This window comes from Narcine bancroftii, chromosome 3, assembly GCF_036971445.1.
Source record: "Narcine bancroftii isolate sNarBan1 chromosome 3, sNarBan1.hap1, whole genome shotgun sequence".
Lineage (NCBI taxonomy): Eukaryota > Metazoa > Chordata > Chondrichthyes > Torpediniformes > Narcinidae > Narcine > Narcine bancroftii.
This window is the reverse complement of record NC_091471.1, coordinates 73,598,991-73,621,985: the sequence shown is the minus strand read 5'-3', so window position 1 is coordinate 73,621,985 and position 22,995 is coordinate 73,598,991. Positions and strand designations below refer to the sequence as shown.

The 22,995-nt window shown below is 48.3% G+C and overlaps 1 protein-coding gene and 1 long non-coding RNA gene across 11 annotated transcripts in view; one reads left to right on the top strand and one right to left on the bottom strand.

Moving 5' to 3' along the window:
- The window catches only part of rusc2 (RUN and SH3 domain containing 2), a 190,657-nt gene that overhangs the window by 79,944 nt on the left and 87,718 nt on the right, over positions 1 to 22,995 (bottom strand). The window contains exon 1 of one of the 10 annotated variants that reach the window (XM_069924296.1): positions 5,395 to 5,432. The exons of 7 other annotated variants lie outside the window; for them this stretch is intronic. The gene's annotated coding sequence lies outside the window, so the exon portion shown is untranslated. 2 more of the 10 variants (XM_069924300.1, XM_069924298.1) reach the window with 2 other exon arrangements.
- Positions 5,493 to 22,890, top strand: LOC138757258 (uncharacterized). The gene is made up of 2 exons (XR_011353463.1): positions 5,493 to 5,592; positions 21,742 to 22,890. It is a non-coding gene; the product is annotated as an uncharacterized lncRNA (long non-coding RNA).

Sequence of the window (22,995 nt, the reverse complement as noted above, 5' to 3'; positions counted from 1 at the left end):
GATCAAAGGAAAAAGCCCTCATGTTCCCAAAATAAAGGAGTGTCTGAAAATTGGGAACATTTCAGAATTTAGCACAGGAGGAACAAGGCTCTGGTGAGGAAATAAAGTAAGGAGCTTTTACAGATCTGTAAACAGAAAAACAAATATCAAAAGTTAGTGACTCCCTTACAGATGCAGTCAAAAGAAATTATCCTTTGGAATTAGGGAATGGCTTGGGTTTTTTTTTCTGGAAATAGAAGATGATGGCAGACCTAAATGATTTTTAAAAATCAAGTACTTGAGAAATTAATGTGATGAAATCTAATAAATCCCCGAAGACCTGCATTAGGGAGTGTAATAGAAATAGTGGAGGCAATGGTTGTGATCTTCTAAAATTCCTTAGATATGGGAACAGTTCCCATTGATTATCAGATAGCAAATGCAACGTCACGATTTAAGAAAAAATGGTAAAAAGAATACCAAGAATTATAATCCAGTTAATCTGAGTTTTGTTATTAAGAGAACGGCAATGGGGGATGTGCAAAATAATCGTCTCATTAGGTAAAGTCATGAAGGGAAATCATGCTAATTTGCTAATTTTCTATACTGAGCTACTATAGACATCAGTGTACATATTGTGGAATCACTGTCCACTTTGTCAAGCTGATGTATATGCTGTGGAGTCAAGTGCAAGACTGACACACCCAGTCATGCATTCTGGGCTTATATACATCACTGGTTCTGTCACCTGGACAGGAAGGGACATCATCAGTGATGTCATCAGCCCAGATAGAAACCCGTGTTGGATGCAAGTCAATTTCCCGCATTTTCTACAGCACGCCCGCTATTTTGAGAGCCAGTTCACTTGTTGGTAAGTGGGTCACCACATGACACCCCTCCCCCCACCCCCAGAACCAGCAATCCCACTGCAGATCCCAAAAGTCTGTATATTTTTTGTATGGGGAGCCTTCCTCTCAACCCAGGTGCCTGAACCACAACTGGTCAGTCCAGATCCAGCTGGGCAGGTTTGAGGCGATCAATTGCAAAAGCTTCCTCTTTACCTCTGATGTCAAAAATGTACGTTGAACCATTGTGTCTTAGTAACTTGAAGGGACCCTCATACAGACACTGGAATGGTGCCTGGTGTGCTCTTTTCTGAACGAAAATGCACTTGCATTCCTGCAAGTTCTAGGGTATATAGGTCCTGGCCTGACCATGCTGAGATGTCGGTATAGGTGCTAAGGAACTGAGCTTCTCAAGGAGCTTACTTAGGAAAGCTGCAGGCGTCTCCTCCCATCTTCGTAAGTCTGTTACAAGTTCTCCTGGGACCATCAGGGGCATGCTGATGAGGCACCTAAATCATATGCCTAAGAGTACAAACGGCAATTCGTCAACCCAGTTAGGTCCCTGCAAATGCACCATAAGGGCCGATTTCAAATGCCTGTGGATTCTTTCTACTCGTCTGTTGGATTCGGGGTAGAACACAGTTGGGTGGTGCAACTTGGTGCCAAGCAGGGTGACCATTGCTGACGTGAATTGGGCACCCCTGTCAGACCAAAATATGCTATCCAGGTGGAAATGAGGGCCCTGGTGCAGGTGTGTGGTGATACAACCATTACACTGGCCGCACTCCTACCAGCCTACTGCAGTAGGCAACCACTGTACCTGCAGGTAGGCAACCTGGAAGGCTGATCCACCTCCCTGCTGTCAATCACTGGCCTTTATAAAGCCTTGAGTTGGCCCCTTAGGGAGCAGTCAGACACGTGGAGCTAGAAGCGTACTGAGATCTGGTGTGTACAAGTTTAAGCTAATTAAAGCATGTTGTACAGTCTGTGGACTTTGCATCAGAATCATTCATGCAGCAGTGCCCACAATTTAATTATCTTAAAATTAAAGGACCATGGAGAAGTTCCTCACCACTGAGAGGCTGGATATCGACCCTCAACGTCTAGACACACCAGCATACTTCGAGATCTGGAAGTATGTGATCAAGGCAATCATCCACACATAGGCTGAGGTCATCAATGCAAATCAGAAAAAACTCATGGTACCACGCACCAAGCTGGGCTCATGCGCTTTCCAGGCTATCCAAGACTGCATGGATTTTGAAGCAGCCATGGCTATCCTGGAAGGCATGTACCAGCCCTTGACAAATATACTCTACCCTCGGTACTTGCTCAGCATCAGGGTACAGCAGCCAGGTGAGATGGCAGATGCAGTCCGCCACTGTAAGTACTAAGAGTCCCGGTGTGGGTTAGACAGGCGGTCCCGAAAGAACTGCCCAGCAAGGAACTCGCATTGTTCCTGATGTGGCAAGAAAGGCTACTTTGCTAAAGTATGCCTCTCCAAACCCATCTGAAGCGCTGCAGTCCTCTGCGACCAACTGGGAGCCCCTCTCGACTCTCTGGGTGCCCCTATGTGGGAATGCAAGGCAGCCCCATCACTCCGCCCACACCAATTACATCGCTTTTGGCCCGCTTTGGGCTCACCATAAATGCGGTAATCTTTCATCATCCAACTTCCACCTTCATCGATGACATCACTTCTGGTCAGGTTGCCAGACCACGCCGATGCAATGTGTATCTCTTGGGTGCCAACATCATGGGCCAGCCAACCCCCATCCACCTCAATTCGTCCAGCTCGCTGACCAGACGATGTGGTCATTACAGCGCACTTGTCACACCCCACGCTCCTAAGGACGCCTGTACCACTTAATTAACCTCCCCTTCACCGTCCAAGAAGTGCAGACCATGACTGAGTCCTGCATGGTCAACACGTAGTGCAAACTGCACTTCTTCTGCCCATCATAGTCCCACTTAGTAAAGGCCACTCAGTCCTTCGAGCAACACAGCACTGACGTAAAAGTACTATTGCCTTCCATAAATAAGAACATCTACATCCTCTTGGTCATAGATGAATACTCCAGTTTCCCTTCGCCATCCTTTGCCATGAAACCTCCACTGCCTCCATTATCAAGGCACTGGCACAGATCTTCACCATTTCAGATACCCAGCATTTATCCACAGCAACCAGGGGTCCAGCATCATGAGTGAGGAGCTGCACCAATACTTGGCGGTACAAGGCATCGTGTCTAGTCACTTGATTAGCTACAACCCCAGGGGCAACGAGCAGGTGGAATGCAAGAAAAGGGTAATCTGGAAGGTGGTCCTCCTGGCCCTGAGATTGAAAGGCTGATCCATCAACTATTGGCGAGGCCCTCCTCGAGGCATTTCACGCCATACGGTCGCTCTTGTGCACGACTACCAATCAGACCCCTCATGAACACCTTTTCTCCTTTCCTAGGAAATCGGTGACTGGCATCCCTTTGCCAGCATAGCTGACATCTCCAGGACTAGTACTCCTCCGTAAATATGTGAGGACCCACAAATCTAACCCCGTGGTCGCGCAGGTGCACCTCTTCCATGCCATCCAAATTATGCCTACATGCCCCAATGGACATGAGGACACCCTCTCGACCTGGGACCTGGCACTAGCAGGGGACCAGCTCCCCGACTCCGGGCACCCCTGGCCCATCCAGGATCCCCTGGGAGCCGACAACTCTCTCCATCTCTCAAGAGGGCCCTACTCCCATTGGACCCGCCCCACACCCATAGCTCCACACTGGTAGACACCCCTACTCTGCCAGACACCATCCTGCCTGCGCCGCCAGCCACTCCGGACCCTGCCCCTACCAACCACTGACCAGGAGCCTGTCCTGCGATGGTCCCAGAGGCACAGATGACCGCCAGACTGCCTAAACTTGTTGATACCACCGAGAATACTGCTCCCCACCCCCATGAAGGGGGTGAATGTGGCAATACAACCACTACACTGACCGCACTCCTACCAGTCTACTGCAGGAGGCAACCACTGTACCTGTAGGTAGGCAACCTGGGAAGCTTGCCCCACCTTCCTGCTGTCAATCACCAGCCCATATAAAGACTCGAAACGGCCCCTTTGGGAGCAGTCAGACACATGGTACCAGGAGTGTACTGAGATCTGGTGTATTCGTTTAAGCTAATTAAAGCCTGTGTACAGTCTGTGGACTTTGCATCAGAATTATTCATGCAGCACCGCTTACAAGGTGTCGGTAGTCATGTCTGCTAGTTTATCTAGAGGGGGCCTGTGAGCTCAGGCATGCAGCAGTAGCCCTTTGGTTGGTTTGTGGTATTGCACCACATGTTTTGGCATCACCGAGGTGAATGGTGGCATAATTATTGCGGGGAATTCCGCCTATTACCTTGTGAATTCATTCTCCGAAAGAGTAACAGAATCTAAATTCAGGAGTGGTAGCTTGGCCTTGGGCGAAGGTCTGGAAAGTGTTGGTATAAATGATCCTTCGTCCCTTTAGATGAACCAGCAGGCCATGTGCTCTGAGAAAAATAAGCTCCCAGTAGAATTTATAATCGCCAAACTGAAGTGGGATCCTACGTGTGCCAAATGTCTGGATAGTATTGGAGTTTGTGGCTTTAAATGATGGCCCAGGTTTTCTGTTAAGTGTGTCATGCCCTAAAGGGGGAAGCACACTGATCTCAGCCCCTGTATCCACCAAGAAACGCCGGCCAGAATGTCTATTCCCGACATATAAAAGGCTGAGTCAATGGCCAGCTGCCGCAGCCATTAGTAATGGCTGGCCCCTGATGTTTCCCTGAAATGCACAGGGAGGTCAGCAGCGTCTAGCTTCTGTGCCACACCGTTGATAATAGAAACACAAATGGGTGCCATCTTTATCTTGTTGTCACCCGGCCGACTGGCGATCTGATAACTAATTTGATCGACCCTGCTGCCAGTCTAATTAATGTTGGAGTTGCACAGTCCTGCTGCTCTGAGCAGGATATGGTGACCTGTCTTAAGGATGTCACTGTTTCTTGCTTAGCATGAGCCACGTCTTTCTGTAGGTCACTGAAATCCTCATCTGCCAGCAGAATGTGGATATCTTCTGGCATCTGCTCCAAGAAAGCAGGTTCAAACACGAGGAAGATCCTATGCCCTTCTGCTAGTGCCAGCATTTCATTGATGAGAGCTGAAGGGTCCTGTCTCCCAAACCATCCAAGCGAAGAAAACGGGCGGCTTGCTCATATCGTGAGCGGCTAAAGGTATGGATGAGCAGACTCTTGAGCACCATATACTTGCCCTCCTCAGGAGCCTGCTGCAGAAAATCAGAAACTTGGCATACCATCTCTTGATCCAGAGCACTTACTACATATTAGTATTTTATGGAATCAGATGTCATCTGCTTCCACTGGAATTGGGTTTCTGGTTAGTTAAACTATACACGTGGTTGTGAAGTCATTGGCAGTTTCAAAGCCACAACATGATTCAAAGAAAAACTTTCCACATTGGGGTCGAAATATAATTTGGACCAATGTTGTGAAGAATTCTATATTGAACCACTATAGATATTAATGTACACACTGTCAAACTGATGCATACACAGTGGAGTCTAGTGCAAGACTGACACACCCAGGTTTACATCACTGCTTCTGTCACATGGACAGGAAGTGACATCATCAGTTATGTCATAGCCCAGATTAAAAACCTGTGTTGGATACAGGTCAATTTCCTGCATTTTCCACAGCACATCTGCTATTTTTGGAGTTGGTTAGCTTGCTGGTAAGTGGGTCACCACACTAGAATAAATTTTAGATTCTAAATCATATACCTAACAAGAGCAACCAATTATTAAAATTGAACTCTTAGATGGTTTTTGAAAAAATGTCAGAGCAAGTGCTTGCAGATTAATCAAAACAAGGTAGTATAGGCTGCTTGGAGGAAGCAGGGAGGATTCAGGGGATACAAATGAATGTCTACATGGCAGATGCCCTTTAAGGGCAGCATGAGCTCAGTCACCTGGTGCATTGTGACATCATAATCGCTGCCCAGGGTGCGCACTGGAAGGGATGCAGGAGTCAGAGAGTAACTTCTGACAATGCTATTTCCCCATGGCTGCTCCGCCACGTGGCAACACAAGCGGGGCCGGTTCGCCTTGAGGATGTGCGCCGCCACACAACCTTACTTTTTGTGCACTATTATTTTTATTTTTTTTAATGTTGTAAGGTGACTTATGAATGTTTGCTCTATGATGCTGCTGCAAAAGACTAAATTTCATGACTTATTCGTGACAATAATTTCTGATTCTGACACATAGGAGGACATGGGATCCAACCTGCCTCCCATCAGACCGTCAAAGCTTAAATTCAGTGGCAGACCATTCCTAATTTAGGGATGTTATATGTAGATATTCTAGCCGGGGTTCAGAAGGCAGAAGCCAGGCTGGTGATAGCTAAGGGTAGCAGGCAAAATCCGGTTCAACTGGCATGAAATTAAATATGAACACACGGCGGAGGACATGCTGCGGCGGTACAGTGACATTTTCAGGGTTGAGTTTGGCACATTGAAAGGAGTGACAGTGAACTCAATGTTGACCCTGAGGCCACACCACATTTTTTTTTAAGACCTACGCCATGAAAGGGCAAAACGTTTACAGTGGTTGGGTTTCATTGAGTCCATCCAGTTTTCAAGGTGCATCCAATGGCATATAATGAGTGACCGTGTTAGGGAGCTTGAGCTGCAATTGGATGAACTGAGGATCATAAGGGAAGCAGAGGCAGTGATAGAGAAGAGTTACAGGGAGACAGTCACCCCAAGAAGGCAGGAGTCAGGGAATTGGGTGACTGTGAGGAAAGGAGGGAGAGTGCCTGTGCAGAGTACCCCTGTGGAAGTGCCACTCAGCAACATGTATTCGGCATTGGACACTGCTGGGGGGATCAGCCTACCAGGGACGAGTCGTGGGGGTCAGGTCTCTGGCACAGGGGCTGCCCCTGAGGTTCAGAAGGGAATGAGGGATAAGAACAGGATACTTGTAGTTGGGGACTCATTAGTCAGAGGGACAGATAGAAGAATTGTGGGACGAGATCGGGGATCCAGGTTGGTCTGTTGCCTCCCTAGTACCAGGGTCAGGGATATCTCTGATCGAGTTCATAGCATTCTGCAAGGGGAAGGAGAACAGCCAGAAGTCGTGGTCCATGTGGGGACCAATGACTTAGAAGTGGGGATGAGGTCCTGAAACAGGATTATGTGGAATTAGGTAGGAAGTTAAAAAACAGGACCTCCAAGGTAGTAATCTCTGGATTGCTGCCGGTGCCACGTGCTCGTGAGGGTAGAAATAGGAGGATATGGAGGATGAATGCGTGGCTAAAGAGATGGTGCAGGGGGCAAGGGATAAGATTTCTGGATCATTGGGATCTCTTCAGGGGAAGGTCGGACCTGTACAAAAGGGACGGACTCCACTTGAACTGGAGGGGGACCAATGTGCTAGCAAGAAGATTTGCTAGAGCTGTGGGGGAAGGTTTAAACTAGTTTGGCAGGGGGGTGGGGAACAGAGTGTGAGTGCAGTGTCAAGGGAGCATGGCCACCTAGATAGGAATAATAACGATAACAAAGGTAGAATGAAGATTAAGGTAAAAGGTAGAAAAGAGAATATAGGTAAGGGTCATTCTCTGAAATGCATATATTTTAATGCAAGAAGCATAGTGAACAAGGTAGATGAGCTTAGAGCATGGACAGATACTTGGGGTCATGATATTGTGGCAATTAGTGAGACCTGGCTACAGGAGGGGCAGGACTGGCAACTTAATATTCCAGGATACATTTGTTTTAGATGTGATAGAGCAGGGGGTAAAAAATTTGTAGGGAGAAAACGTATATGTGTGAGAATCATAAGGTAGTGATCATGGGAGATTTTAACTTCCCTCACATTGATTGGGATACCCATACAGTTAGAGGGCTGGATGGGCTAGAGTTCGTTAAATGTGTTCAAGATTGTTTTCTAAATCAATTAGTAAACCGACTTGGGACGGTGTAATACTAGATCTCCTGTTAGGGAATGAGCTAGGTCAGGTATCGGATATTTATGTTGGAGAACAAATTGTGTCTAGTAATCATAACTCTGTTAGTTTTTGGGTAGTTTTAGGGAAGAGCAAGGAGGGGCCTAAAGTTGAGGTTCTGGATTGGAGAAGAGCAAATTTCAAAGGAATAAGAAGGGATTTGGGGAGTATTGAGTGGGACAGGATATTTTCAGGTAAGGATGTAAATGAAAAATGGAGGATATTCAAAAAAGAAATTTTGAGGGTACAGAGTAGATATGTCCAGTGAGGATCAAAGGAAAGGCTGGAAATCATAGGGAGGCTTGGTTTTTGAGGAATATTGGAAATTTGGTTAGGAGAAAAAGGGAGATGTACAAGAGTTATAAAGAGCAGGGAGCTGAGAGTTTGAAGGAGGACTACAAGGAGTGTAGAAGGAATCTTAAGAAAGAAATTAGAAAGGCCAAAAAAAGGCACGAAGAGGCTTTGACAGACAGAGTAAAGATAAATCCAAAGGGTTTCTATAGGTACATTAAAAGTAAAAGATTAGTGAGGGATAAAATTGGACCCCTTGTAAATAGCGAAGGTAGGCTAAGTGAGAAGTCAGAGGAAATGGGGGAAATTTTGAATGATTTCTTTGCCTCGGTATTCACTAGGGAAAAAAATATTGAACCAGTTGAAGTAAAGAAAAATAGTGGGGAGGTCATGAAGTATATAAGGATAACCGAGGAGGTAGTGATGGCTGTGTTGAAAAAGATAAAGGTGGATAAATCTCCGGGACCGGACAAAATATTCCCAAGGACACTCAGAGTGGCTTGTGGACAGATAGTGGGGCCATTGACAGAGATATTTAGGATGTCACTGGTCACTGGGGTAGTGCCAAAGGATTGGAGGGTGGCGCATGTGGTTCCGCTGTTTAAGAAAGGGTCCAAATGTAAACCTGGGAATTATAGGCCCATGAGTCTGACGTCTGTGGTGAGTAAGTTGATGGAAAGTGTTCTGAGGGATGGTATTTACAAATACTTGGAGGTACAGGGATTGATAGGGAGTAATCAGCATGTTTTTGTCAGGGGTAGATCATGCTTGACAAACCTGATTGAGTTTTTCGAGGGGGTTACAAAAAAGGTTGATGAAGGGAAAGCTGTGGATGTGGTCTATTTAGACTTTAGTAAAGCTTTTGACAAAGTTCCCCACAGGAGGTTAGGAAAAAAGGTGGAAGCATTAGGTATAAATAAGGAGGAAGTGAAATGGATTCAGCAATGGTTGGATGGGAGGTGTCAGAGAGTAGTGGTAGAAAATTGTTTGTCCAATTAGAGGCCGGTGACTAGTGGAGTTCCTCAGGGATCGGTCCTGGGTCCACTATTGTTTGTTATATATATTAACGATCTGGAAGTAGGGGTGGAGAATTGGATAAGCAAGTTTGCGGATGATACAAAGATTGGTGGTATTGTGGACAGTGAGGAAGATTACCGTAGATTAAAAGGTGATTTAGGAAGGCTGGAGGTGTGGGCTGAGAAATGGCTGATGGAATTTAATACAAATGTGTTACATTTTGGAAAGGCAAATATAAATAGGTCATATGCATTAAATGGTAGGCTATTGAGATGTGCAGAGCAACAATGGGATTTAGGAGTGATGGTAAATAGTACCCTCAAGGCTGAATCTCAGGTGGATGGTGTGGTGAAGAAGGCATTTGGAATGTTGGCCTTCATAAATCGGAGTATTGAATTCAAGAGTAGGGAGGTTATGATGAAATTGTACAAGGCATTGGTGAGGCCAAATTTGGAGTACTGTGTACAGTTTTGGTCACCAAATTATAGGAAAGATATAAATAAAATAGAGAGAGTACAAAGAAGGTTCACGAGAATGTTGACAGGATTTCAAGGTTTGAGTTACAGGGAAAGGTTGTGCAGACTAGGGCTTTTTTCTCTGGAGCGTAGAAGATTGAGGGGGGACTTGATAGAGGTGTTTAAGATTTTAAAAGGGACAGACAGAGTAAATGTGGATAGGCTTTTTCAATTAAGAGTGGGGGAGATTCAAACTAGAGGGCATGGTTTAAAATTGAAGGGGGAAAATTATAAGGGGAACATGAGGGGAAATTTCTTTACGCAAAGGGTGGTAGGGATGTGGAATGAGCTTCCGGCAGACGTGGTTGAGGCGGGATCATTGGTTACATTTAAGAATAGACTGGATAGTTACATGGAGAGGAGAGGACTGGAGGGGTATTGGCCGGGTACTGGTCAGTGGGACTAGGAAGGTGGGAATTTGTTACGGCATGGACTAATAGGGCCGAACTGGCCTGTTAGGATTCATAAGAGTACGCCACAACTAACATGCATTTGGGATTATTTAAATACAATCACATGGTCCTTGGAGGGGGGTCCAGCCCTATCATTTTTCAAAGGACAATGGACCCTTTGCTGCAGGGGATTCAGCATGTTGCGGTATACCTGGATAATATTTTGAGCACGGGGGCCATGGAGGTGGAGCAGGTGTTGAAGAGGCTCTCAGATGCAGGGCTGTGATTGAAATGTGGCAAATGTGTGTTCATGGCATAGAGTGTGATCTACCTTGGACACAAGATCACGCCGATGCACTGAGTTGTCTACCTTTACCTGAGACACCGGATACTACATACGTTCCTCCAGAGAAGGTGTTTCCATTGGAGAGGCTTTCAGAGACACCTGTAAAGGCAACTCAGATAAAGCAGTGGACAGAGAGGGACCCAGTCCTGTCTCAAGTCAAGACTTTCCTTTTACAAGGATGGCCCAGTATCATGGAAGGAGAGGAACTGGAGCCTTAGGCCAAACATGAGACAGAATTGAGTCTGCAGGATGCTGCATTTTATGGGGGTGGGGTGGGGGGGCGACGGTCCTTGTGCCTCCTTTAGCCATTCAAACATTGTTGAGGAAGTTCATGAGACTCATCCACGAGTGCCTTGAATGAAAAGCCTTGCAGGATCCAACATATGATGTCCAAGAAAGGGCTGGGATCTGGAGAACAAGGTAAAATCATGCACGCAATGTCAGATCAATCAGAAAATACCACCAGCAGCTCCTTTGCACCCATGGTAATGGTCAGACTGCCCTTGGTCTAGCAAATTTGCTGTCCCTTTTATGGGGCAGATGTTTCTAGTAATGGTGCCTGTGCATTCCAAATGGATAGAAGCTCACATCATGCCCATTCAACCAGAGACAAATTTAGGCAAGTGTTTGCAGTCCAGGGGTTGCCTGACACTCTGGTCACTGATAATGGCCTGACATTTACCAGTGCGCCATTCAGTGAGTTCATGCAGCAGAATGACATTCATCCCATTCGGACACCCCGTTCCACCCAGCCTCAAATGATTTGGCTGAGCGGGATGTTCAAACAGTGAAGGAAGACCTGAAGAGAATGACAGTGGATTCTCTTAGCATCAGTGTAGAGCTCGTCGAAAGAACCAAAGACTTGTTGATCCAAACCAAGGCTTTTATTAGCAAAAGACCGGAGCTCTTCACAGGTGGCCGACCAGTCCGGAATGATCCGACCTGGCTAGGGACACAACCCTTTAAGGCCCAGACAATAGGTGTGGCTTAGCTCTCAGCCAATCGCTGTAAGCACAGTCTAGATACAGTAACTATATACACTATGTACATTGGTGATAGAACTGTACTATCACATTCACCCCTTCTTGGAGAATTGACCCTGGGAAAAAAAAACAAAAACGAGGGAGAGAATGAAAAGGAAGGGGTAGGTCAAGGACTGTAGCGGTCAGGGGGTCTGACCATCCGGCGTGACCGCCGTGGTGCCGGGATTGGGGTCGCTGGAGTGGTGTCGCCAGCGAGCTCGTCGGGTGCGACTGCTCCGTCGCTCAATTCCCCAGTCGTTTTGTCGGCAGGGTGGCCCGGGTCATTGGGGTGCTGTTGGTCCTTCTGTTGCGGCACGGGGCCTGGAGCATAAGGAGTTGGGGGGTTTGCTGGGTCTACCGCGTCCTGAGCTAGGTCCCGCACCGAAACAGTGTCCTCCCGCCCGTCTGGGAACTCCACGTATGCGTAATGTGGGTTCGCGTGGAGTAGAGTCACTCGGTCGACCAAGGGGTCGTTCTTTGAGTGCCGGACGTGGCGTCGCAAAAGGACGGGGCCAGGGACGGTGAGCCATGCCGGTACAGTGGTTCCCGATTCGGATTTCCTCGGGAAAAGGAACATCCTTTCGTGGGGGGTGGCATTTGTTGCAGTACATAGGAGAGAGCGGATGGAGTGTAAGGCACTAGTGAGAACCTCCTGCCAGTGAGAGGTGGGGAGACATTTAGACCGGAGAGCCAGTGTAACCGCTCTCCATATGGTGGCATTCTCCCTCTCGACCTGGCCATTACCGCGTGGGTTATAGCTCGTGGTCCTGCTTGAAGCAATACCACACTCCAGAAGGTACTGTTGCAGCTCTGCACTCATGAATGAGGACCCCCTATCACTGTGGATGGAATTGGGGTACCCGAAGATGGTGAAAATACTGTGAAGGGCCTGTATCACTGAGGTGGCAGTGGTGTCTGGGCAGGCCACAGCGAATGGGAAGCGGGAGTACTCGTCGATGGCCGTAAGGATGTAGGTATTACGGTTGGTTGACGGTAGGGGTCCCTTAAAGTCTACGCTAAGACGCTCGAAGGGGCGGGTGGCTTTGATAACGTGGGAGTTATCCGGATGGAAGAAGTGGGGCTTGCATTCGGCGCACACCGAACAGGCTCGGGTCATGGAGCGGATCTCCTCGACTGTGTAGGGTAAGTTGCGCGCCTTGACAAAGTGAGCAAACCTAGTGACCCCTGGATGACAGAGCGCCTCATGGAGTTTCCGTAGTCTGTCCATCTGTATGCTGGCGCACGTCCCCCTGGAGAGCGCGTCAGGCGGGTCATTGAGCTTACCAGGCCGGTACAGGATGTCATAGTTAAAGGTGGAGAGTTCAATTCTCCATCTGGCGATTTTGTTGTTTTTTATCTTACCACGCTGGGTGTTGCTGAACATGAAGGAGACCGCGCGTTGATCAGTCAACAGTGTAAAGCGCCTCCCAGCGAGGTAATATCTCCAACGACGCACAGCTTCAACTATGGCCTGGGCCTCCTTCTCGATCGAGGAGTGTCTACTCTCCGGACCCTGGAGGGTTCTGGAGAAGAAGGCTACAGGCCGACCGGCCTGGTTCAAGGTGGCTGCCAGGGCGAAGTCGGATGCATCGCTCTCGACTTGAAACGGGACAGACTCATCGATCGCGTGCAGTGTCGCAGCAGCGATGTCAAATTTGATTCGATCGAAAGCCGCTGTGGCTTCGGTCGAGAGGGGAAAAGAGGTGGTCTTGATAAGAGGACGTGCCTTGTCGGCGTAGTTTGGAACCCATTGGGCGTAATACGAGAAAAGGCACAGGCAACGTTTGAGAGCTTTCTGGGTATGTGGGGGGGGGGGGGGGTACGTCCATTAAGGGACGCATGCGGTCAGGATCTGGCATGACTATCCCGTTCTCCACCACACAACCTAGAATAGCGAGTCGTGTGGTCCGGAAGACACTTGTCCAAATTGTAAGTCAGGTTTAGCTGACGGGCAGTTTGAAGAAATTTGTCTAGGTTGGCGTCGTGGTCCTGCACGTCGTGACCGCAGATGGTGATATTGTCCAGATACGGGAAGGTAGCGGTTAGCCCGTTCTGGTCCACCATCCTGTCCATTTCCCGCTGGAAGACCGCGACACCATTCGTGACCCCGAATGGTACCCTGAGAAATTGATATAGCCGCCCATTCGCTTCAAAGGCCGTGAATGGTCGGTTCTCGCAGCGGATCGGGAGCTGGTGGTAGGCCGAACGTAGGTCAATAGTGGAGAAAATGCGGTACTGGGCGATCTGGTTCACCACATCCGTGATGCGTGGCAGGGGGTACGCATCCAGGAGTGTGAAGCGGTTAATGGTCTGGCTATAGTCGACCACCATCCGTAGTTTTTCCCCATTCTTGACAACCACCACCTGGGCTCTCCAGGGGCTTGAACTGGGTTCGATGATGCCCTCATCCAGCAATCTACGCACCTCACTCCTAATGAATTGCCTGTTTTCGTAACTATATTGCCGACTTTTGGTGGCCACAGGCTTCCAGCCAGGGGTGAGGTTTGCGAAGAGTGCTGGCGGGGCAATCCGGAGTGTGGAAAGGCCGCAGGATTGGCCCCGGGGCACGGGGGCGGGTTGCTCAGGTGCTTCGGGAGTGGGGCGATGGCAGACCGAGAGGGGGGCGTGGGGTCCCCCAAAGTGTAGGGACACCGTTTGGAACTGACACTGGAAGTCTAATCCCAGCAACAATGGGGCGCACAATTGGGGAAAGACTAATAATTTAAAGTGGGTGATCGTCACGCCCTGTACTTCCAGCGTGGCAATGCAATACCCCTTTATCCCAGTCGAGTGCGACCTCGTCGCTAATGAGATCCTCTGGGTAGTGGGGATAATGTCAAGTCCCCAACGGAGGGCCAGATCTGGCTGGATAAAACTGTCAGTTGACCCAGAGTCAAATAAGCAATTGGTGTAGTGTCCATGCACTTTAATCAGTTCCATTGCTCTGGTGAGGGGATGAGAGCATTGCTGGTTTAATGTTATTGAAGCAGTTGACAGGGGAGTTTTGCGCGATGACGTCACGCAACGGGATGACGTAGTCAACGTTCGAGGAGCAGGTTGGAGGACCTCCCGGAAGTGCTGTTGTGGCGGCGTTGGCGGGTGAATGGTAAGTAGTGGGGTTTGTAGTTGCTCGCGATTGGCGGTGGGTAGGTCGTTGGTCGCGGCGGTCGGGCCCTGGCGGTCGTCAGCGATGGACGCTAGGGTGAGCACCTGGTTGGCCGCGGGGGTGGCTGCGGCGGCGGTAGCGTCGGCCCCGGGGGTGTCTGTGGCGGCGGCAGCAGCGACGGTAGCGTCGGCCCCGAGGGTGGCTGTGGTGGCAACAGCAGCGGCGGTAGCGTCGGCCCCGGGGATGTCCGTGGCGGCGGCAGCAGCGGCGGCGGTAGCGTCGGCCCCAGGGGTGGCTGTGGCGGCGGTAGCAGCGGCGGTAGCGTCGAGTGTTCCGCACGGGGGCGAGAGGCGGGCCATCACCATGGTTGCGAGGGTGGGTTGCCCCTTCCGGGTTCGGCGTCTCCGTGACGTCAGGCGTTGCCGTGCAGGGGAGCCCTCGTTCTCATTGGACGAGAGCTCTGGGGAAGAAGAGTTTGAATGGGATAGCGGCGATTGGGCTTCACACGAGGCACTGTATTTGCTGGCGGCCATTTTAGACCTACAGACTGCAGCAAAGTGGCCGTTTTTAAGGCACTTCTGGCACCTGGCTTTTCTTGCTGGGCACTGCGACCTGCTGTGCTTGTCCCTCCTGCAGAAATAACATTTTGGGTTCGCAGGGGGCAGTGTAGCAGCAGCCGACAGGCCGTCAGGGGTAGGGTAGAAGGGCACTCTACTCACATCAGAACGAGGGGTCCAGTCCCTAGAGAGCTCGGTGGACTTTAAGGCTGCATCCTCCATTGTGATTGCAATCCGGGCCACGTCCTCTAGTTTTTCTACCCCTTGTTCGAGCAAGCGCAGCCTCACTTCATTCGATCTGAGCCCAGCCACATAGGCATCCCGGACGAGATCATTTGTGATCTCGGCAGCAGTTTTGTCCACACAGTTACAGTCCTTGCCCAATGCCTTTAATACTTGTAAATATGCCCTGCTGGACTCACCGGGCTGTTGCTTCCTCGACGCAAGCACGAGCCGGGCATGAACTCTGTTCAGTGACTTTACAAGGGAGAGAGAGAGACACTGGCAGAGGGGTCTGGCCCCTGAAGAGGATGGACAATTGATTGGACAGTTTTTTGGTAGACTAAATGTGGAATCTGCCATGTTAAATTGTTGCTGAGATGTTATAATTTTTAGGAGGACACAAGCTAATGACACCACTGTTCTTTTATATTTGGGGCATGTGGATTTTAAGGTGGGGAGAAGTGTTGTCAAGTGAGTGGTTTTGAAAGTGAGGGTGGTTCTGGACTAAGGGAGGGGTTTTACTTCCTGTCTTGTTTTACTTCTGGTGTGTCTTGTATATAGCTTTGAGATAATGCTATGTGTTCAGAGAGGAAAAAAATCAGAGTGAGAAGCCTCTGTATGCATGTGTGTGTATGTGTTTGCTATCCCAGATAAAGTTGTTCTTTTGAGCTTGAAGTTGTTGGGTGGTCCTTTTTCAAAATAGAAATCACACTATGGGCTGCTGGAGACTGGCTCATAGGAACCAGGTATCGGAACCAGGATTTGAGAAGGTGTTGAGGGCAACAAGGACTCCCGAAGGGCTTTGCGTATTGAAGGACGCCTGATTGGAGGTTTGTACCTGGAGCTCAGGCTGCCAATGGTTTGAACTGGAGTGTGTGTGACTACAGGACCACTTGAGGCAAATCTATGAACACTCAGTGTTTCTGAAGGGACTCTCTTATTTTTGGGGCCCTGGGAATGCACAATAAATAGTAAGATAATGAAACATGAAGGTGGAAAGAGAGATTTGGGATCTATCCTGAAGGCTGCAGGGTTGATTACTCAATTAAGACAGCACATTATGTTTCTCTCGAATAGCAGAGGCATAGAATATTAGAGCTACAAATGAATAATACACTAACTAGGCAAAAGTTAGAGTATTTACAGTTTTGATCATCATGTAACAGGAAAGATATGATTGCCCTACAAAGGATTAAAGGAGAGTTATGAAAATATTGTCAGTTCAGAAAATTTTAGCTATGATGAAATATTAGGTTGGGCTTGATTTTATTGGGCCATGAGAGATTTAATGGTAATGTATACAGTTATGGGAAGCTTAGGCAGGGTGAACAGTGTAATGATGGAGTGCTAGTAATAAACCTGACCACTCGAGGGAGTCGGAGATGAGTTATTGCAGCTAGGAGTAGATTAAAAATGGATGCCACCACGAGATTGTGAGTGGATGCTATAGCTAGTAAAGTCTTCTTCTTTGGCTTGGCTTCGCGGACGAAGATTTATGGAGGGGGTAAAAAGTCCACGTCAGCTGCAGGCTCGTTTGTGGCTGACAAGTCCGATGCGGGACAGGCAGACACGATTGCAGCGGTTGCAAGGGAAAATTGGTTGGTTGGGGTTGGGTGTTGGGTTTTTCCTCCTTTGCCTTTTGTCAGTGAGGTGGGCTCTGCGGTCTTCTTCAAAGGAGGTTGCTGCCCGCCAAACTGTGAGGCGCCAAGATGCACGGTTTGAGGCGTTATCAGCCCACTGGCGGTGGTCAATGTGGCAGGCACCAAGAGATTTCTTTAGGCAGTCCTTGTACCTTTTCTTTGGTGCACCTCTGTCACGGTGGCCAGTGGAGAGCTCGCCATAAAACACGATCTTGGGAAGGCGATGGTCCTCCATTCTGGAGACGTGACCCATCCAGCACAGCTGGATCTTCAGCAGCGTGGACTTGATGCTGTCGACCTCTGCCATCTCGAGTACTTCGACGTTAGGGGTGTAAGCGCTCCAATGGATGTTGAGGATGGAGCGGAGACAACGCTGGTGGAAGCGTTCTAGGAGCCGTAGGTGATGCCGGTAGAGGACCCATGATTCGGAGCCGAACAGGAGTGTGGGTATGACAACAGCTCTGTATACGCTTATCTTTGTGAGGTTTTTCAGTTGGTTGTTTTTCCAGACTCTTTTGTGTAGTCTTCCAAAGGCGCTATTTGCCTTGGCGAGTCTGTTGTCTATCTCATTGTCGATCCTTGCATCTGATGAAATGGTGCAGCCGAGATAGGTAAACTGGTTGACCGTTTTGAGTTTTGTGTGCCCGATGGAGATGTGGGGGGGCTGGTAGTCATGGTGGGGAGCTGGCTGATGGAGGACCTCAGTTTTCTTCAGGCTGACTTCCAGGCCAAACATTTTGGCAGTTTCCGCAAAGCAGGACGTCAAGCGCTGAAGAGCTGGCTCTGAATGGGCAACTAAAGCGGCATCATCTGTAAAGAGTAGTTCACGGACAAGTTTCTCTTGTGTCTTGGTGTGAGCTTGCAGGCGCCTCAGATTGAAGAGACTGCCATCCGTGTGGTACCGGATGTAAACAGCGTCTTCATTGTTGGGGTTTTCATGGCTTGGTTCAGCATCATGCTGAAGAAGATTGAAAAGAGGGTTGGTGCAAGAACACAGCCTTGCTTCACGCCATTGTTAATGGAGAAGGGTTCAGAGAGCTCATTGCTGTATCTGACCCGACCTTGTTGGTTTTCGTGCAGTTGGATAATCATGTTGAGGAACTTTGGGGGACATCCGATGCGCTCTAGTATTTGCCAAAGCCCTTTCCTGCTCACAGTTGACCTCACCAAAGCTAGTAAAGTACAGCTGTTATAAAAGACCAAAGTTTCTTTATTAAAATAAAAGAAACATCACATGGTACCAGGAGTGAAAGAAACACCAGGAGTGGAAATGTGGTAAACCACTGTTGTGCTATGATTGACCGCTGCTGGCTGGACATGCCTTCTGAGACTGATTTTACCCATAGCCCTTGGCAAGCTTCCCATTCCACTCAGCCTTGATCAGTCAATGAGGTTGATGGCTGTTCCAATCTATTGTTATAAAAGCCTATCAGTTTCACAATATCACCCTTTTGTGATAGTGCAATGGAACAGTACCTGAAACCTGAGAAGCTCAACACCGACCCTTGATTGCCGGATGCCCCAAACACATTCAAACTCTGGCTGTTCTGAAGATTTCCTGGTGGCTGCCACAGGCATTATCACCATGGATGCTAAATAACTGAGATTACTCTTCTTGTGAGTCAGACCACAAGCATTCCCGATGACCAGTGACACCAGCTCGTACCTGGCAGCCATAGAGATTCTGAAGGCTCAGTATCGCACGAAAATAAATGGAGTCTATGCCAAGCACCTCCTGGCCACCAGAAAGCACCGATCTAGTAAGTCAAGAGCTGAGTATCCGCGAGACCTCTGGAGCCTATGCAGAGATTGCGATTGAAAGGCCATGTCGGCCTCCCAGAACATCTCATCTGGGACACTTATGTGACTGGTATCTGCTCCAGGTACATTAGACAGAGACTCCTGGAACAAAAGCTACACGACCTACAGAGGGTGGTTGAGCTGACAGAGACATTGGAGGTGGCCCTCCAAAACTTGGATGACTCTTGGTCACTGCAGGTGCCACTATCCTGGGATGGAAATCGTACCATGCTGAAAGTGACAATCCTTCTGTGACCTAACCTTGGGCGCTGTTGCAGGTGATCTCTCTAATTGCTACTTCTGCGGGCAGAATGTTTCCTGAGGAAATATTGCCCTGCCAAGGAGGTGGTTTGCACTAGGTGCAGGAGAATGAGACATTATGCAAGGTTTGCCTGTCCAAACCATCTGTGAAATGTAGCAGCACCGCGTGCAGACAGATACCACTCCGGATAACGTGATCAGCACCTTCTCCTCTATGAACCAGCCATGTACAAGTCATGTGGACCACCATCTTGGACTGCGAGGCAAACACCATCTTCTTAGGGATACAACACCCATTGGATAGCGAGTCTATACTGCCTCCATCACCCAGAACCAAGAGGCATCACATGATGGACATACTGGTAAACATGGGTGTTACCAACTATTTACTCAATAGCACGAGTACAAAAAGTTTTATTCACCCCAATAATGCTAAGCGCCTATCCCATAAAGTACAGCCCGCCAAGTACAAGATATCATTCGCATCCAAATCACACACGGCAGCATCCATAGGTCCTGTGTAGTGACCATGACCGTAGGATCATAGCTTACAAACATTTCAGGCTACTCATCATGCCACAACTCTATGCCCCCTTGCAACTGGGGCTGGATTTGCAATGTCAAATTCAGAAAATTACAATGAAATTCGATGGGCCCCATTCCCCCCAATCATCGGCAATGAACAATTCACAGATGGGTCTCTGCTTCCGACCTGTGGCCTCTTGACCCTCAAAGTCAATCCCCACCCCCCCCCCCCAACCACTCTTCACCAACCTCACCCATGACTGCAAGTTAGTGGCCACCAGGAGTAAATGCTACTGTGCAGCTGACAAGGTGTTCATTAAGTCAGAGGTTCAGGGCTTGTTGGGCGAGGGGACCCATCAAGGCTAGCAATAGCCCTCGGTGGGTTCAAGTGGTTGTGGTTAAAGAACGGGGAAAAGAATAGGATGGTCATAGACTAAAGCTAGACCATCAACTGGTACATGCAGCTCAATGCATACCCGTTTCCCCACATATCCGATGTGGTTAACCAGATCGCACAATATTGGATCATATCCATGACTGACTTGAAGACATCATATCACCAGCTGCCAATCTGTCCGGAGGACCACCAGTATATTGCATTCAAGGCAGAAGGCTGCCTCTATCAATTCCTCTGGGTCCCTTTCGGCATTATCAATGGGCTCCGTCTTCCATTGGGAGATGGACAGCTTGGTGGAGCACTGATCTGCAAGCCACCTTCCTAAATCTAGATAATGTCACCATTTGTGACCACGACCTGGAAGACCACAATGCAAATCTCCATAAATTCCTCCAGGCTGCAAAATGCCTGACTCTTACTTATAACAAGGAAAAGTGTGTTCCGGACTGCACGGCTAGCCATCCTTGGCTGCATGGTCAAGAATGGCATCATTGGCCCTGACCCTGACTGTATCTGACCGTTACTGGAGCTACCTCTCCTACATACCCTCAAAGCACAGAAGAGATGCCTCAGGTTCTTCTCAATGGGTCCCCAACTATGCAGACAAGAGTTGCCCATTAGTCAAAGCCACTATGTTTCCTCTGCCAGCAGAGGCCCAAGCTGCATTTAACTGTATCAAGGATGACATCACCATGACAACCATACATGCCGTTCCAGGTGAAGAGCAATGCATCTGACTTTGCCCTGGCTGCCATACTCAACCAAGCGGGCAGACCGTCGCCTTTTTCTCAAGCACCCTCCAGGACCCTGAAATTCACCACTTCTCCATCGAGAAGGAGGGACAGACCATCATGAAGGCAGTAAGCCACTGAAGGCACTACTTCACCGGAAAACAATTCCTTTCTTCACGGATCAGCAAGCGGTCACATTTATGTTTAATAATAACTAGAGGGGCAAAATCAAGAATGATAAGATCTTCAGGTGGAGAATTGAATTGTCCACTTACAACTATGACATCCTCTACTGACCTGGAAAACTTACTGAGCCCCTAATGCTCTATCCTGTGGGACTTGAGACAGTGTCCAAATGGACAGATTGCAGACCCTCCATAATAACCGTTGTCACCCCAGAGTAACTAGGTTTTTCCATTTTATCAAAGCTCTGAACCTACTATACTCCACTGAGGAAGTCCAACAATGACTAAAAACTGCCAGGACTACGCCAAATGCAAACCCAATTCTACCAACTAGACAAGGTGCACCTGATCAAAGCCAACCACCCCTTCGAGCACCTAAGCATTGATTTTAACTGGATGTCTACTTCCTTACAATCATCGACAAATATTCCCATTTCCCTTTTGCCATCCCTGTAAAGGTTCAAACCTTGTGTTTTTGATATTTGTTAATTTTGTGACTATCCCTTTAAGAAAAATTGTTGTTTGTAGTGTTACCAAAGTTACTATCACGTCATTTGTTGTAATATCCATGCAGACTCTGAGCTTGCGTTCAGTCTCTGGAGAACCATGGAAGAGGCATAAGCTCTCGAAATACTTTTATTTAAACCTTGTCTTATCATCTTATTAATTTTAATCATTTCTTATATTGTTATGTCTTTAAATGTAACCGAATGCTTTGTTTATATATTGTTAAGAAAATCTTGATGCAAAGTTATGCAAAATGGCTGTATCAACTAATTAAAGGCTACATAAAGCTGCAAGTACGCTGTTTGGCTTATTGGAGTGATAAGATTATAATTCAGAATATTGAATCTTGTGTTTCTTATAAGATGACATGATTTGAAACTGAAAATTACTACAACTTGGAAAGTGTCATCTACAACCCCAAGCCGGACATGAGCACAGCCACAGTTATCAAGGCCCTCCACAATATCTTCACGTTATTTGGGTACCCTGGCTTCATCCACAGCAACTGGAGGACCTCATTCAGTGTGATGAGCTGTGGCAGTACCTGCTGGCCAGAGGCATTGCCACAAGCAGGACCACCAGCCACAACCCTGGAGAAAATGGCCAAGTGGAAAGGGAGAATGCCACAGACTGGAAAACCATCCTCCTGCCACTGAGGATACAGGGCCTCCTCGTCTCCCAATGGCAAGAAGTCCTCCCAGACACACTCCGCTCCATCCAGTCACTTTTATGTATGGCCACTAATAACACACCACATGAATGAATATTTGCTTTCTCTAGGAAGTCTGTGTCAGGGACTACGCTGCCGCCTGGCTTACTTCCCCAGGATCGTTCATGCTTTGGAAGCATGCCAGGCAGTCTAAGACTGATCCACTGGTCGCGAGGGTCCGCCTCCTCTACACTAACTCCCAGTATGCCTCTGTTGTCTTCCCTGACTGGCGAGAGGACATGGTCTCAAACCAGGATCTGGCACCATTGGGCACCCCTCCGATCACCACTGACCACCAACAAACACTTCCTCCCACTGTTATCTTGGGTATCCCTGAGCCTGTGGCTGACCACTTTCCACCTCTGGTTACTGTTGTTATCCCATGATGCACTAGCAGCACAATCCCTTACCCCTTCACATGTTCCCCCCGCCCCCAACAAACTGTAACATGTGATGACAGGCCAACCCCACAAGCTGCTCAGGACACTACGGCAGCGTCCCAACCATTTTCATATCATTCCCTGCGGCAAAGGAGACCCCCTGACAGAATTAATCTGAAAAATGTATTATATATATTTGTCTCACCTTTTTTTCTCAACCCAGAGAACTCTTCTTAAAAAGGAGGGGTGAATGTGGTAAAGCACTCTTATGCTATGATTGGCTGCTGCCGGCTGTATGCACCTCCCAAGACCAATCCTACCCATAGCCCTTTACATGCTCCCCATTCCACTCTGCCTCAATTAGTCAAAGAAGTTGATGGCTGTCCTAGTCTATAGTTAATAAAAGCCTATCAGTTTCACAACTTCAGTCTTTTGCGATTATTGACGGTGCATCAGAAACACAGAGTGAAAATTAATCAATAGCAGCATAAAACATGGAGAATATAAAGACTCCTGACACTGTAAAT